Source organism: Muntiacus reevesi, chromosome 14 (genome assembly GCF_963930625.1).
Source record: "Muntiacus reevesi chromosome 14, mMunRee1.1, whole genome shotgun sequence".
Lineage (NCBI taxonomy): Eukaryota > Metazoa > Chordata > Mammalia > Artiodactyla > Cervidae > Muntiacus > Muntiacus reevesi.
This window is the reverse complement of record NC_089262.1, coordinates 54799906-54817649: the sequence shown is the minus strand read 5'-3', so window position 1 is coordinate 54817649 and position 17744 is coordinate 54799906. Positions and strand designations below refer to the sequence as shown.

At 37.4% G+C, this 17744-nt stretch overlaps 1 protein-coding gene across 12 annotated transcripts in view; it reads right to left on the bottom strand.

The window, feature by feature from the left end:
* The window catches only part of ERBIN (erbb2 interacting protein), a 118399-nt gene extending 101116 nt beyond the window's left edge, over positions 1-17283 (bottom strand). For 10 of the 12 annotated variants that reach the window (XM_065905675.1, XM_065905674.1, XM_065905677.1 and 7 more), the window contains exon 1: positions 17002-17282. The gene's annotated coding sequence lies outside the window, so the exon portion shown is untranslated. Of the gene's footprint in view, positions 1-17001 lie in introns of all 12 variants that reach the window. The other 2 variants (XM_065905676.1, XM_065905686.1) reach the window with 2 other exon arrangements.
* Positions 17284-17744: the final 461 nt, after the last annotated feature.

The window sequence follows — 17744 nt, the reverse complement described above, 5'->3', positions numbered from 1 at the left end:
GGCTATCAGCCAATCCCAAAAGTTATACATGATTCCACTTACAGTTTTGAAAAGACAAAAATGGAGGGAGAGGAATGGGAGGAGGAAGTCATAGTAATAATAAAAGGGCGACAACAACAGGGATTCCTGTGACAATGGATCTACTTTGTATCCTATCAATTTCAAAATCCTAGTTGTGATACTGTAGTATAATTCTTGAAAATACTGCCTCAAGGGGGAAAAAATCTCACTATGCTATTTTGTAAAACTGCAGGTGAATTTACAATTATTTCAAAATAAAAGATTTAATTCAAAGATAAGCCTAAAAAGCAGTATCTATAAACTAGGGGGAGAGAGAAGAATGTTAGCATTTTTACTTTGACTTTCAAAAGAAAAAATTTAGTTAGGCAAACCAAAATATCCAAAAATAAACAGAAAACAATACGAAACAGTCCATATTATTTAAGCTAAGCCCTTTTTAAAAGTTACAAATCCAAACTACACTCTTGGAAGAAAAAATGGGGCAAAAACTTCCCAACATTGGATATGGCAATGAATTACTGGCTATGACACCAAAAGCTGAGGCAACAAAGGAAAAATCAGGCAACTGGATTTCATAAAAATTTTAAAATGTTTGTGCCTCAAGCCACCATCAACAGAAAAAAAGGCAACCTACAAAATGAGACAAAGTTATCTACAAACCATGTATCTGGATAAGGGATTAACATCCAGAATACAGAGCACTCCTAAAGTTCAACAACAGGACATGATTCAAAAATGGACAAAGACATTTCTCCGAAGAAAACATAAATAACCACGTGGAACTATGTTCAATATTGCTGTCATTAAGGAAATGTAAATAAAAAAGATGAGATACCATCTCCACACACATTAGGATGGCTACTATCCAAAAAACAAAACAAAACAGAGAGTAAGTGCTGACAAGGATGTACTGAAATTAAACCTCTTATTAGACCACTTGGGCTCTATTGGTGGAAATGCAAAATAGTACAGCCAAATGTGGAAAATATGGCAGTTCATCAAAAAACTAAAAATGAAATTATTATATGTTCCAACAATTCTGTTTCTGGGTATACACCCAGAAGAACTGAAAGCAGGGTCTCTCAGGATGGGGTGGGGTTAGTGAGTAGGAAGGAAGGATTTAGTTTGGGGGAATCTAATGCACAGCACTGTGATTGATTATAATTGACAAGTACTATATACTTGAAAATTGCTGGGAGTGGGTCTTAAATACATAAAAAGGAAAAGGTAATTATAAGAAGTGATGGAGGTGTTAGCTAACTCCAAGATGGTAGTCATATTGCAATGTACGTGTATCAAATCAAAAAGCTTACATTTTAATTATATCTCAGTAAATCTGGGGGAGGGACAGGGAAGATGAGAACTAAAACAAGGCAAAAATAAACATTTGGCAAATTTTTTAAAAATAGTGCTCTTCTACAGAGTCTATTTCAGAACGTATCTAGGAAAACTCTGATATAAGAGAAAGCCACAGAGTCAGGGAACTTGGATTCTTTTTTTTTTTGGTGCCAAGTGGTCTGTGGGATCTTAGTTTCCTAACCAGGGGCTGAACCTGGGCCCACAGCAGTGAAAGCACCTCTGCCAGGGGCTGCCAGGGATTTCCCGAGATTTATTTTTTGAATCTTATTATGTCAGTAATAAACTACATGACCTCTAGGATTTTATCCACCCCCCCCCCCCCCCCGCCTTGGACCTAAAGTTTCCTCTTCTGTTAAAGATAAAAGAATGGTTACCTAGATTAGACTGTTTCTAAGCCACTTTCAGTAATAAAATCCACTGAATCTGAGAAAAATACCATCATTCTGGGGACGTCTTTTATTTACACCAAATTACCAATTAGACACATATTTTAAGAAAGGATTAGATCAAGGTCATTGATACATGAAAACTAACAAAAATAAATCCAACTGCAGGGGTCCCCAACTCCTGGGCATGACAGGTACTGGTCCGTGGCCCATTAAGAATCAGGGCAAAAAATAAAAAAAAGAAAAAATACTAAAAAAAAATAAAAATTAAAAAAAAAAAAAGAATCAGGGCACACAACGGGAGGTGAGCAGCAGGTGAGCGAGCAAAACTTCGTCTGTATTTACAGCTGCTCCCCATCACTCGAATTATCACCTGAGCTCTGCCTCCTGTCACATCAGTGGCAGCATTAAATTCTCATAGGACCACAAACCCTACTGTGAACTATGCGTTCAAGGGGTCTATGTTGCACGCTCCTTTTGAGGATCCAATGCCTGATGATCTGAGATGGAGTTGAGCTGGAGGTGGGTCACTCTGGGGAACGACTCCAAATACGGACTATCATCAACAGAGGTGTGACTGCACAGAGACCATAATAAATCAATTGCTTGTAGACTCCTATCAATATTTTATCCATGAATGGCAAGTCACAACTGAGCTGCATCTGGTGGCAGACTTTATAGTGGCAAGTGAGTCGATGTACTTCGATTATACAGCTACATCTGGTGACAGGCTTTAAGTCAGAATCCAACACTTTAGTCCATGCATGGCCCGCCAATTATTTACCATTTCTGTCCATGCCTCTCTCCTGCACTGCATACTTATCTCAGTCACAGCTTTTGTAAGCCCACAAGCTAACTCTAGCCAAAATGAGCAAAACACAAAGCAAGCTTCTTTGAAAAAAAGGAAAGATCTGATGATGAGACAGCAAAAGACTCTAAGACTGCCAACAAAAAGAAAGCTGGATTTAAAAGAAAATACCAAGAGTCCTACTAAATTGTGGGTTCACTGCAACAGGTGATTCACATTCTCCAAGCTCTTTTGACTAATATGTGGTGACCAGCTATCCAACAAAGCCATGAAACCTTCAAAACTGCTTCACCACATGGAGACCAAGCATTCCGCATTGAAAGACAAACCTTTGGAGTTTTCAAAAGTAAAAAATGTGAATACAAAGAACTTCTCAAAATAAAGAAAAATGAACATCATGAACAGAAGAAATTACCGAAGTCCACCACTTCATCAATTGTGTCTACACTGAGAGCATCATTCTTAGTGCCTAACTGCCTTATTAAAGCAAAGAAACTTTTACTACTAGCGAAGAGAACTTTTTAGGAGAGAATGCAATTCAAAAAGGTGGTATGCATCCCTCTTTTGGCTAGCACCATAACTAGATGAGCTGATGAAATAGCAGGGGATATTGAGGCACAACTATTAGAGAGGTTTAATGAGTCACTGTGGTACACAGTCTAGGTTGACAAGTCTACTGATGTTGACAAGACAACAACACTTGTTTCTGTGAGCTATATTTTCAGGAGGATGTGCACAAGGATATGCTATATGCACTTTTGTGCCAACCAACACCACAGGTGCAGAACCATTTAAGTCTCTGAATGATTAGATATCAGGAAAACTGAATAGGTCATTCTGTGTCAGTATATGCACAGACTGATCAGCTGCCATGACTAGACGGTTTTCTGGTTGCACTACTCAGGTCAGAGAGGTAGCTTCAGAATGAGAGTCTATGCACTGTGTCATCCATAAAGAAATGCTGGCTAGCCAAAAAATGTCACCTGAACTTAACATTTTGCAAGATATAAGTAAAACTGTCAACCACCTCAAAGTGTATACCCTTTAACTCACGCCTGTTCATGCAGCTCTGAGAGGACATGGACGCACAGCACACACATCTTCTCTTACACACAGAAGTGAGATGGCATTCTTAAGGTGGATCACTGGCCAGAGTTTCTAAATTACGAGAGCCACTCCAGAGATTTCTTTTAGAAAAACAGTCACCACTGCAGCGCATTTCAGTGACACAAAATGGGTCACAAAACTTGCCTGTGTGACATTTTCAACCTGCTCAATGAACTCAGTCTGTCACTTCAGGGGAGAACAACTGTGTTCAAGTCAGCAGATAAAGTGGCTGTACTCAAAGCCAAACTGGAATTATGGGGCAATGAGTGGACATTGGGATTTTTCACGTTTCAAAACACTAGTAGAGATTTTGAAAGATACTGAGCCTGGGCCTTCTTTCTCCCAAGCTGCATTATCACCTATGTCAGCTTTCAAAAGAGTTTGGGCATTACTTCTCAACCACAAACGACCCCACTACTGGAAAAGAATGGATCCACAATCCATTTGTGAATGAGCCAGGTGAACTGACTTTGTTCAAGCTAGAAAAGGATCAACTGCTTGAGACTGCAAATAACAGTGGCCCTAAAAGTATGAGACAACTTCAAATCCGTCCATTCTGGATTCAAGTCAGGGCAGAATATCCTTAGATTGCTGCAAAAGCACAGAAAAGCCTGTTTCCACTTTAAACATCCTATCTTTGTGAAGCAGGGTTTTCTGCAGTGACAGCAACCAAAACGAGATTACAGAGTAGACTGGACAAAGACTGGTCACACTTTTGAGTCACTGACTCCCACCACCCCCAGATGGGGCCGTCTAGTTGCAGGAAAACAACCTCAGGGATCCCACTGACTCTCCATTATGGTGACTTGTATAATAATTTCATTATATATCACAACATAATAGTAATAGAAATGAAGTGCACAATAAATCTAACGCCTTGAATCACTCTGAAAACACCCTGCTCCGCCCTCCAGTCTATAGAAAAATTGTGTTCCATGAAACTGGTCCCTGGTGCCAAAAAGGTTGGGGGCTGCTACCCTAGGGTGTAGTAAGCAGCGGCAAAGATCTCTTGGGAAACATTTACTATGTGTATAAACTACAAAGCTGGAGTTTAGTATTATAATCAAATGAAGGACCAAAGTAACTATCATTAAAAGATATACATAATTACTACTGTGCATCACAGTAACATACCAAGAGTTCAAGGGAAATGTTTATAAGTCGTAGCATTTTTCTCAGAAATAAATCAAAAAGCAGTCAAGGAAAAACAATATTCAAGAAGCCATTCTCACACCACTGAAGTCCCCGTCAACAGGCAGTTAAAGGGCAGAACAGTGATAGACGGAACCAACTTCTACTTAAATTCACCTCAAGAGTTTAGCAAGTTTTCTCGTTCACTTTCCCATTCCCAAGTCAGACAATGCTGAGAAAGAAAGTGTAGTATGATTAAATTGAAACTCCTGGATAATAATAAAAATCCCCCTTTCGAAGATTAATCAGACTGCAATCCTAATCTTGGAGGATGCTCTCAAGCAATGAAAAACAAGGAAAGAATTTTACAGTTAAAAAGATAGGTTATTAAATACTTGTGAGTATCCAAATTAAATTATGAAACATGAGAATATACAACTTAATAATTTATTATTCAATTTTTTTAAAGTGCTATACTGGTTCATTTATAATTATATATCTAGAAAATCCAAGCATACATCTAAAAATCTATTAGTGATTTTTTAAAGTCTTCAGGAGAATGCAATAGGTAATAAACATGAGAAATCAATCTCTTCCTTCTATTTAAATATCCAGATAAGAATACAATTAAAGAAATAGTCCCATTCATAGGAACAGCAGCTCTCACCTTCCCCTCCATTCAGGTTTTTGGAAATAAGCTTAACAACAACAAAACCCAACATAATTCCTCACAGTATTACACATATTAATAAAAATTTTTTTAAAAAATTGGATATAACAAGAAGAAAATAGTAAAATCCACTGAAGAGCATAAAGTGTTAAATAAATGGAAAATTTACTTTCCTAAAAAGAGCTATGCTATTCTAATGGTATCAATTACTTCTTAAACTAATCTATAAATTCAAGCATTCTCAACCAACATACACACAACAAGTATTTTTTAGAATTTAATGATTCAAATCCACCTGGTAAAATTTTTCAAAAGTAGAGTAATAAACTGACACTTCCAGATATTAAGAATACTATAATGGGGGAGGGGAGAATCAAGATAGCATAATATTAAAAAATAAATTAATTAAAAGAAAACTTTGATATGATTAAGTGTATTTTGGAATTTATTATTAATATAGAATTTTTAGAAGTAAAAAGATGATTTATTCAACTAATGGTGTTACACCTGGAAAGAAAGGTGGAGAGAATCAATCTAGATAATTACTTCACTCCTTAAGCCAAAGTAAGAAAACAAGTTATTATTTTTATAATCCTTGCATTAATCCTTCCTAGAATACCACTAAACCCAAAAATGCATAAAAACTGACAAACTTGATTATATTAAAATTTAAACTACTATATAGCAAACAACACAACCGAAGTTTATAAGCAACAAATCAACTAAATTCATGTAGAACACAAAAGACATACAAATACGTAGTATTTCTAAAATAATTTTTACATTTAACTTGGCAAAGTCTCAATCAGTAAGCAGCAATCTGACTCCAAAGCCTAAATTATATATAAGCCATTCTACACTGCCTGTCTCAGATTTATACAAATATTTCAGGACAGCTAATATCCAATTTGTTCAAGAATGCTTACAGTGAGGTACTCTCATATACTATTGGTGAAGTATAAATGGACACAAACTCTCCAGAGAGAATCTATCAATCAATTTCAACTACACATACAGCAAATGCACATACAGCAAACACACACACAAAAAATCTATGTAACAATAAAAATTTACATACAAGGAATACAAGAATAGGGGCTTCTCTGAGGGCTCAGGGTAAAGAACCTTCCTGCCAGGAGACACGAGTTCAATCCCGGATCTGAGAAGATCCCACAGGCTGCGGAACAACTAAGCCCACGTGCCCCAGCTATTGAGCCGGCGCTCTGAAGGCCAGAGCTGCAAATACTGAGCCAGGCGCTGCAAGTACTGAAGCCTGTGCACCTAGAGCCCACGCTCCACAACAAGGAAAGGCACCACACTGAGAAGCCCATGCACCTCAGCCAGAGTAGCCCCTGCGTGCCTCAACTAGAGAAAAGCCTGCGCAATGACGAAGACCTGGCACAGCCAAAAATAATTAAGTGCAATTGTTTTTAAAAAGAGTATAAGAATAAACCTATATTCTGTACAGCACTGTCATGAATATGAAATAAAATTCACTTTTGTGCCAAGGAAAATTTAAACGTAAAAATTTCTCTCCCTTTAGTCTCCTCGGTGCATTATGGATCCTCATTTTGCATTGAACAAACCTCCCCTATCAACAGGCACCCCTGCTCAACCACAAACAGCAACATTCTCCTGGATGTCCAGTGGTTAAGAACCAGCCTGCCAATGCAGGGGGACACTGGTTTGATTTCTGGTCCAAGAAGATTCCACATGCCACAGGGCAACTAAACCATGGGCTGCAACTACTGAAGCCTGCGAGTCTGAGAGGCTGTGCCTGGCAACCAGACAAGCCACCACCACGAGAAGCCTATGCACTGCAACCAGAGAGCAGCCTCCACTCGCCACAATTAGAGAATGCCCATGCACAGCAATGAAGACCCAGTGTAGCCAAAGGGAAAAAACCACTATCCCAACAACAACAGGACAACTCAAAGGATAATATTCCTTCTTGATCTTATAAAGGGTCACATGACCCACCACGATGGTGCTTAAATCTGGATTATGTAAACTGCCAATAATACTTCATTTAATGTAGAGCCCTCTGTCTCAAAAAAGCTTATATAAACCATGTGTTGACTTCTAATGGGCGGGACAGTTCTCAGAGCTTTCTGAGATGCTCTTTCTGGGTTACAGTCCTTAAATTTGGCGAGAATAAAATTTTCCAAATCTTAGACCGCCTGAGTAATTTCATCGACATGTGTAACAACCTAGAAATGTTAATGCTAATTAACATATATACATACATACCTACTCTAACCTCTTACATTGAAATATTTCATCTTCCATTCTTATCTAAAGATACTTAGACATGTACATATATGCACACTTACATGTTAGAATACATATAGAAGTCTTCAGAAGAATACACAACACACTGAGAATCTCTGGGAGATGTAAGTATAGGGAATTTTCACCTTCTATATTATAAACTTCTGCATTTTATAAATAAAAAAAAATTAAGGTAACTGTTAGTGCTTTGCCTAACAACAGTCTCTCGCTGCTTGTACCCTGTCCAGCCCTCCAAGCCTGAAAGTGTTAATTGCTCAGTTGTGTCCGACTCTTTTGAGACCTCACGGGCTGTAGTGCACCAGGCTCCTCTATGGAATTTTCCAGGCATGAATACTGGAAAGGGCTGCCACTTCCTTCTCCAGGGATCTTCCTGACCCAGGGATCAAACCTGGGTCTCCTGCATTGTAGGTAGATTCTTTACCGTCTGGGTCTCCTGCATTGTAGGTAGATTCTTTACCGTCTGAGCCACTAGGGAAGCCTTACCCTGAAGTATTTCACTCTACACATACCTAAAAGACAGAACTGATAGAAATGGTACTGATTTCGGTAATCAAGTTCAAAGAGATAAAGACAGACTCCCAGAGTTTCTGGTTTAGGCATAGTTTTCAAAAGAAAGAGCAGATGGGACATTATGTTGCTATCATTATGTTGCTATCTGATGGATCGAACTGCATCTACTATACACACGCTAATATTCTGCAGTTAGCCCCAGGACAATCAACTAAATCTTTCGAAGTCTCCAGAGATTAACAGGGCACCCAAAGAATCCATTTGTTGCTGCCAGGATCCTTATCTTTTCCTAGAAGACTGAGAGTAAATCTATTCTAGTCACAAGATGATATCCCAATATACCTCTAAAATCACTTCCATAATCTTCAGAGATGGGGCAAGTCAAACTAACTTATTCTAGACTAGGTGACAGCCTTGGTAAGGAGATTTTCAGATTACAGGTTTCTTGTGCTAGCCCTAATACAAATGACACAACTTTCTCTCACCCCACCTCACAGGATTCTAGAATTGGTCTACTGGTCTACAGATTGAAATTCCAAGGACACAATTATCAAGAAGGTAAGGTAATTCCAAATTTTGGAATTATGTAAAAATAAAACTTTCATATGGAAAAACACAGTTGCACCAAAATCACTGCATTCAGACTAAAATCAAGCCCCAACATTATCTCCACAAGTAACCTATCCAATCTACACTATAAAAGTACTGATTCATACCATCCCCCTGTCATACAGTAACCTGGAATTACTCTGGAATGAAATATTTCACCCAAGTGTATTTTACAATGTACTACATTTTAGAATTTTATCTCTTTATAAATACTTTGAAGATTAACTGAACTACAGGGACTTGTAGCTAAAAATGTCTGTCTTATCAAATGCTTACCTCATCTCCCTCACCAAAAAAAAAAAAAAAAAGTACAGAAAAAAAACTAGTTCTCCCTAGCAGAGAAAGGTTACAAAAGTACGGAAAGGGCAAACACTAGCGTGAACTCTGTGGTGTTAGACTAGAATTGGCAGTATCATTGTGAAATCATTCTGTATTTACAGAAATATAGATATGAATGCGTATGTCTGTGCACATAAAAATATTCCCTAGTTCTATATACTAAGAAGGCCAGGAGCAGCAACACCCCAAGAGCAGCACGTATAAGAAGTGCCCTGATTTTGGCTTCTAAGTACCACTTTCCACTAAAAATAACTGAAGCAGCAGGTTTGAAGGTAAGTCTGGAACAGCATATTGTGCTAGATACAAAAAAGTGCTCAAAGAAGGAAGAAAGAAGATAAAAGTATGTCAAAAAGAAAATAAACCAGCTGGAATGGGTTCTCACTAGCAAAATCAACAACAATTTGAGCATCACAATAAATAATAATGGATTGTAAATCAGTGAATATAACAGGTAATCATGAATAGATAGATGTAAATAAATAAATTAAAAATCTGATGAGGAACAAAATATTTACATAGTTTCAATACTAAGTGCCAAAATATTTAACAATTACAAATGAAAAAGGAGTACCTTGACATAGGAGATGTCTAACAGTTACAATCTTAATTACCAATTCTTATCAGTAATAGGACAACTGAAATTGCTTGCCACCTAATAAGATACAAGAATCCAAAATCACTTCCATGATAATCCTGCCATGAAACTCTAATCAAATCGAATTAAAATGTCAGAAAAAATGCAAATTAAGATTTTAAAAAATAGATCTATAATCTTTAAAGTATCAAATCCCCTGAAAGTAAAGATTAATTAAAATTATTCCAGATTAAAGATGACTAAAGACTATAACTAAATGTAATGTATGATTCTAAACTGGATACTTTTAATCTAAAAGACATTAGAGTGACTTGTCAAATTGAGATGTTAGTAATGGATTATTAACTTCCTAATTTTTACAGTTATGATATTATGTAGGAGAATGCCCTTATTTGTAGGAAATAAGCATTAAAGTATTTAGAAGTAAGTGATGAGGCATCAGGTTGACAGGAACAAAAAAATTATTTGCACCATGCTTCCAACTTTTCTGTGTATCTGTCATTGTTCCAAATTTTAAAATATGAAAAAAAAAAAAAAAAAATCCCTGGATAGAAGGGTGGTTTGGGGGAGAATGGAAACATGTACAAGTATGGCTGAGTCCCTTCCCTGTTCACCTAAACTACAATCACATCGTTAATCAGCTGTACTCCAATATAAAATAAAAAGTTTCAAGTTTGGAGGAAAAAAAAAGGAAAAGGTTTTTGGAGAGTCTGTCAATTCCCGAAGCATGGATTTTCACGCTACAGCAATAAACAAACTTATTTTTCATTGGCAAAAATGTGTTGATTGCAATGGTTCCTATTTTGATAAAGGTGTTTAAAATTTTAACAAAGCCTAAAAATAGCTATAGTGGTATTAAAAAACCTAGGAGCATCTTCATACATCTTCAGATAACAGAAAGAAATTTGTACAAAAGAAAAAGTGGATTGGGATGTGGGGTTGGTCGGGGGGTAGGGTAGACAACAAACACATTTGAAGAACCAGATACACAAAACAAGCATAAAGTGGGATCTCCAAAAAGGGTAAGTTTTCTTAGCAAGAAGAATTGGGAGAAGTGTGTCCTGGGCAGTGAGCCAGGTACTAAAACCGCAGCAGAACAGCTGCATGGCTAAGGCCTCCAGCCAGGGAGCTCCCTCTACACGACACTTGGGCAGTTTAACTGTGAAAAGGGGGGAATGCTATCTCCTGCGGGACAGGAAATACGTGTGAGAGGAGAAACTTCTTAGCTAAACAGACCAAAGACAGAACAGGGATTCACTAGGTCTGGGGAAATACACTTAAATAACCAATACAGTATAGTCTGGACCGTAATACATAATTTTGAAAAATCTAACATCTGAGGAAAAACCAAAGGCATGATATAAATAAATCCCAAGCACAATAAGAACAAACTTCCTATATTTTTAATAGAGTAAAAAGAAGATAATGTAAAAGTAATATATATCTTGACTTTCCAGGTGGCGCAGTGGTAAAGAATCTGCCTGCCAATGCAGGTGACACAGGAGACATGGGTTTGATCCCTGGGTCAGGAAGACCCTCTGGCAGAGGAAATGGCAACCCACTCTAGTACTCTTGCCTGGAAAATTCCAAGAACAGAGGAGCCTTGCAGGCTATAGTTTATGGGGTCACAAAGAGACGGACACAATTGAGTGCACACGCATATACACACACACACTATATATATATACACATAGCAGAGATTCAAATACATGTCGACCAAAAATAACACTTAAAAAATAAAAATCAATTCCCTCCCACTATATCAACAGCAACAGTAGATAAAATCTCTAGTATCTTAGCACAAAGGCATGAATATTAAGCTAGACAAGCAGCACTATATACTCACAGATTTCTTTTCAAACACTTAAGGATATTTTTAATGAAGCAATTAAAAAAAAAAACTTTTCTTAAAATTTGACAATGCGGCATGGATCAAATTTGGACCCTCGGCAGTAAAAGTATGAAATCCTAACCACTGGACTGCCACAGAATTTCCCCTCCAAAAAAATAATAAATTTTATTAAATCTCAACTCTTCAATATATGTCTTCTTCATATTCTTTAGAGAACAGGCAATCTTGAGGAAAAGGACTTAGACTTATGAAGTAAACTGGCCTTTTTTTTTTAATGGAACAACAATTTGACCTTAAAGAGAATGAGAAACTATGGTTATACAGATTTAGGAATTTGGCAGACATTTTCTCAAAAATAAACCAAGTAAGCCTGTAACTTCAAGGGGAAAACACTGACAGTTTTTGTTACCAATGATTAGTATTTGAGCTTCCAAGTGAAAATATAGAATTGTGGGAAACTTATATCTGCCATACTGAGCTTGACAGCTTCATAACTAATGAGATCACTGGTGATATTAACAACTTTTTTGGTTTTGTTACTGCAAAATGAAATGTGTCAACTTTTGGGGGAAAAAATGTATTAACGAACCAGTATTTCCCAAACAACCAATACATGGTGTTACAAAATCGTAAACAAGTGAAAGATTCATTTGAAGTGCAAGCCACACCATGGACTTTCAGGAAACAAGAAATGGAAATTCATTGATATGATTTCAGATTCAACACTGCAGGTCTCCTTTAAAAAACTACTACTTGCCAAGTTTTGGCTAAAATATCTCTCCCTTTTCCAACCATATGTGTGTATGATACTGGATTTTCTTCATATACTTCAACCAAAACAGTATACTGCAAGATTGAATGCTGAAGCAGATACGAGAATCAAACTGTTTTCTATTCAACCAGACACAAGAGCCTTGCAAATACATATAATAATGCCACTCTTTGCTAAATATATGTTTTGGGATTGCTAAAGATATGTTTTGGGAAACAGTTATATCTTTGTTAAAAGTGTTACACTAACACACAATGGTTTATTTAATTAATTTGTAAAACTCTGTAATACAGGAAATAAATATAACCCATGTAAACTAAAGCTCTGTGGGGTTCTCAGCAAATTTTAAGAGAAAAGGGAACCTAAGAACAAAAAGTTTGAAAAGAGCTGCTTTAGGACTAATTAGTATTACTTGTAATTTTACTATGCTATAATTGAGTGAATCCTCCAAATGACAAATAAAATGACAAATAAAAAGCAAGCTGAGACTATTCTTTAAATTTTTATCTTTATACAATTTTTAAAGGTTACTTTCCATTTAGTTATTACAAACCATGGGCTATATTCCTTTCAATGTGAGACAACTCTGTTTTCTAAGTCAGTCTTTTTTCCACTTTTCTGTTCTCTCTTTGTATCACAGCCCCTAGCTTCATGATGATGTCAACGTGCTTTCTCACCTCTTCTAGTTCATGAAAAGCAGGAAACAGCTCAGTATAATCAAAAACAAATGCGCTGTGAATAAGGACGCCCCTATGAATGAAGCCCCCAGATCTCAGTACATCTATTTTAATTACTTAAATATCTTTATTATTTTCAAATTTTTATACTACATTCTACAGGTAAATAATCTCCAGATGAGTAGAACCTTCTTTTATTAACTTAATTTTTAGGTATTCTTTTCTATTGTCTCATATACTGTCAGTTATAAAGCCTGGCATGGCCTTCATCCAATGGTACCTGGAAAAATTTGAAGTGAGAGGAATAAAATAAGTGATAGAATTTCATGCTATTTCATAAAAAGATAAAAGAAGGCAATTTCAAAAATTTATTAGACATTGACAAATATGACACCTAATCTGAGAAGGAGGAAAGGAACAAACAGAGAAGGGAAATACAGAAGTACAAGCTTTAGTGCTGTAAGAGGCCAAGAGCATAATAAAGCAAGAAGGTCAAGGGGGTTAATTAACATAAGAATACATAATAACATGATATTATCTTAACAGAGGTCATTTTAGGGACATTGAAGAGAAAAAAGAAATGAAACAATGTAAAATTAAAACAAAATATACTGATGAGTATTAGGTTAAATATTGGCATGTAAACTGAGTTGGAATGAAAAGGGATGTTGAAAGTTCAATGGAACTGACCAAATAAATGTCTTCTACTCATCTTTTAAACAATTTTTGAAGCGGTCAGCATAAACTGGTAAAGTTCAAAAATGGGAGATGAGCAAAATATAATTAAAAAACAGAAGCTGAACATGTAGAGAATAGGGGAAGTAAATGAAGCTAACTATAAAAATAGGAAGACAAAGGAATTAGAGAAGAATGCTGAGTAAAGCTAGATTTCTCCCTTACAATTAGGAAACAAGACAGAAAAAGTTAAAAGTTAAAGCTGAAAAAAATGGGTGTACTACCATTCAAGTGATTACAGGCACAAAGAAATAAAAAATAATAGGGAAAAAAAAAAAATAATAGGGAGTAAAATCACAGAAAAAGTGGAAAGCAGAAATGCTGAATTTATTTCCTCAGACAATTCAAAAGTAGGTATTATACAGCATAATTCACACACAGATTTTTTCATGTTAAATAGTGTGCATTCAAAAACTGAATAATCTCTTATGAAGAACTAAACACAAGTACAATATATGTTATCAGGAAAGGAAAACGGAAAGGCTTCTTTAGGAATTTATAACACAGGTATTCACCACCCCCAAAAAATGACACGGGACATGAGATAAGAGAAATGAATGAGCAAGGGTAAGAGTCAAAATAAAAATGCAAGCAACAGTCTGTTTAAAGGCAATCTAGATAAGTAGCAATTACAAAAGAAAAAATTACTTTCCTATCCAACATTATTAAAATCTGCATTAGCCCAAATACTTTATAACTGCCATAATCTATTTCTAAATCAAAAACAACTAAAACTCTAAACTGTGTCATCCATAAGCAATTATTTAAAATAAATGGCCAAATATGCACCTAATTTTCTGAAATTTTCATGTGTTTCTTACAGTAAGGTATTGTTTCTAGACCAAGAGTTCAATACCAATATCACTAAAATAGATGAATTTTAGAGATTTGCCAACAATACATATGAAATATCGCTAACTATAGTTACCACTTAATTAAGAAAAAACATGCAATAAAAAATTTGCTTTCTGTATCTGAACCTCTGTAAGTTTTTCAGACATGAAAAATTTGTAATAGTTTGTTCTGAAATAGCAGGCAGACTTCATAATATAACATTTGAATCAATCAGTTGAAAGATTAAGTTTATCGCCACGGAAAACTCTTAAGTACCTTCAGTAACCAGTGCCATTCAGTGGGCATTTTGTGCAGACACCTTGGAAGTACTCTAGATTTGCCAATTTAATCCAAGAAAACTCTTAGAATATTAAGAATATCCAAATCTTGAAGCCATTTTAAAATATTTTAATTATCATCTTTTTTTAAATCTTTTTAAACCACTGTCACATTTTAAACAAGATTTTGAAAAATATAGTTTGATAATACTTTAAAACCTAAAATTCATTTAAGCTAATTCAATATCAAACTGAGCCTGCATTTAAACTTACTATTCCTCCCCCAAAGGAAAAAGAAAAATCAAGAACTGTATCTAAAAACAGGGATTTAAATAGGTATTTTCCAGGGCTATAATACTTTTTATAAGTAAAATTTACTAATGCAGAGAAACATTTTTGCAAAGTGATAGCTCTCTATAAAAGACTTGCTCTATTAAGGCTTTGTTGCTCTGAAGCCAAGTATAAACCATATAAGGAGACTGAAGTTCAATGCCATTTATTCTGTTCCCCTCTTTCAGATGCCCAAGAATAACCTCTTTCGTTGCCTAATGATATGTTCCAAAATCATAAAGTAGATCAGTTAGGTACTTTAAATTCCTTGACAAAGTTACTTTGACTTAACAGAAACTACCTGATGGTTCACAAATCTTAGCAATAATGAAAAAAAAATTTTAAACGAGCTCTAGAGATTAAGCTTTAGGGAAAAAATTCAAAACAGAGGCGAAACAGATTCCTATTTTGAAATGTATTTGTGAAATAATTTGATCCAGTCCTTTACGACCTAACTTTTCTCTCCTTAGTAACTATTCTTTCTTGAGGTAGCATGGGCAATTAAACTTCCATTTGTATTTAAGATATGCCTACCAACTAAACACCATACTTATTTAATATTTACTCAAAAGCATAGTATAATCTTTCACCTCCCTTTACCACAAAAGTACAAACGAAAAAAAACCAACCTTAAAGACACACTTTAAAACACCACTGAAGAAACCGTTTTGTGTTTTCTGCGACCAAAACTGATTTGATCTATAAAGACTACCGATTGGTTTAGAAGTGTTTCTATTTATGACTGACTGGTGGAATGTCTCCCATGCTTCAATAACCCCTGCCCCCACCGCAGATACTCATCACCTCTTAAGCGGCCAAAACATTCGGGCCAACACAAAAATGTAAATACTGTACTATTCCAAAAGCACAGATGTTTATCACAATCACTGTGATGCCCATGAAAATTGTTGTAAGCGTTTTGGTCTCCTTCCTCTGTGTCCTATTCTGAATTGCACGTAAGTCCCAACAAACGAAACTACTTCACAGGTGTTTACGTGTTTTTAATTCTAACACTCTTTATCAACAATACTTACTCCCTCCTTTTTCCTTCTACTGTCAATAACAAGAAAAATCTAGCCGACAGTTGTTTTCAATTGAAACAAGTATTATCGAGTTCTAAATGTCTGAAAGGAACAAGTTATTGAAGGAATCTATTACCCACCTAGAAAAACGACTAAGAATGGCAAAGGTTTCTGTTTTATAAAACCCAATGAAATACATCCATAAAGACTGCTACTAAAAACAAATCTATATAGATACAATTAAACGCAAAGGCCAAGTAATCGGTAACAGTATAAACAAATGTGGCAGCCATCTCAGCAGCAGCAAATAGCTCCCCGCAGTGAGCTAACTTTCTCCCGAAACAAAAGTTGCCAGGTTCAGCAACTTAATGAATCAGAAATATACACAGTGTATATGTTCCAGGAATCTATGACTTCTGGACCTTGTGCCGAACAAAGGCACTCTTTCTTCGGATTGCTTAAAACTTTTCGTCCCACCTCATTCTTACAACCTCTTCTAAAATAACCAAAGAGGGAGTAACATCTTACTATTCAGCACCTAAAACATTAGCCCATTCAACATCAGAAAAGGAGAATTTAGGGGAACTTGAGAAAAAACTGAAAAACACTGAAGTTTCCTCTCTTTTCTGGCCCGGGGGGCTTTGTAGCTCATATACACTTCTCGTGAAATTTACCTTTCGGTCGGGCAGTGTCTCAAGGCAGCTTTTTCAAGGCTTCGCCTGACATGATTTCCTTCCCTTCATTAGTCACTTCGGATCCAGATGAATTTCTCTCTCCGGTGAGAGCGGATGTGGAGTGGCCTCCCGCAGTAGGAAGAGTAGGTGGCTTTGGTGGGGGCTGGGACGCGCGGGCTGGTTTCCCGGTCTCGAGTTTTGCAGGAGTTTCCCAGCCCCAACTAGGATCTCCGCCGAAAAAAAAACTTTTCACTCGTGACACCGCCCGGAATTACCGTGCGAAACTCACTTCCTGCCTTGGCGAACGGCAGGATCCAGCTCGGTCCAGGGGAACCCGGAAAACCAGCTCCACGCGCGCCGGGGAGGGGGAGGGGAGGGGGCGTCCGCCCCGAGCCTGGGACTCCGGGCGACCCGCGCGCCCCGATACCCGACGGCGGCCGAACGCGGCCGGCGGGGGCGAAGACGTCGCCGGGGCGGGGAGAGCCGCGGTCGCGCTAGGCCGCCACCTCCTCCTCGCCGCCGCCCCCGGAGCCGGGCGGCGGGGTTATTGTCTCGATAGAGCCTGCCGCGCCCTTCGCCTGCGCCGCCGCCGCCGCCGCCGCGGCCGCCCCGAGCCGGAGCCGAGGGGCCGGGCTGGCTCGATGGCGGCCCCCTCCCCGGGCCGTCCGTCGGGCTGTCCGTTCTTCCGTCCGTCCCTCCCCGCCTTCCCTCCTCGCCCTCGAGCCCTCTTCTCCTCCTCCTCC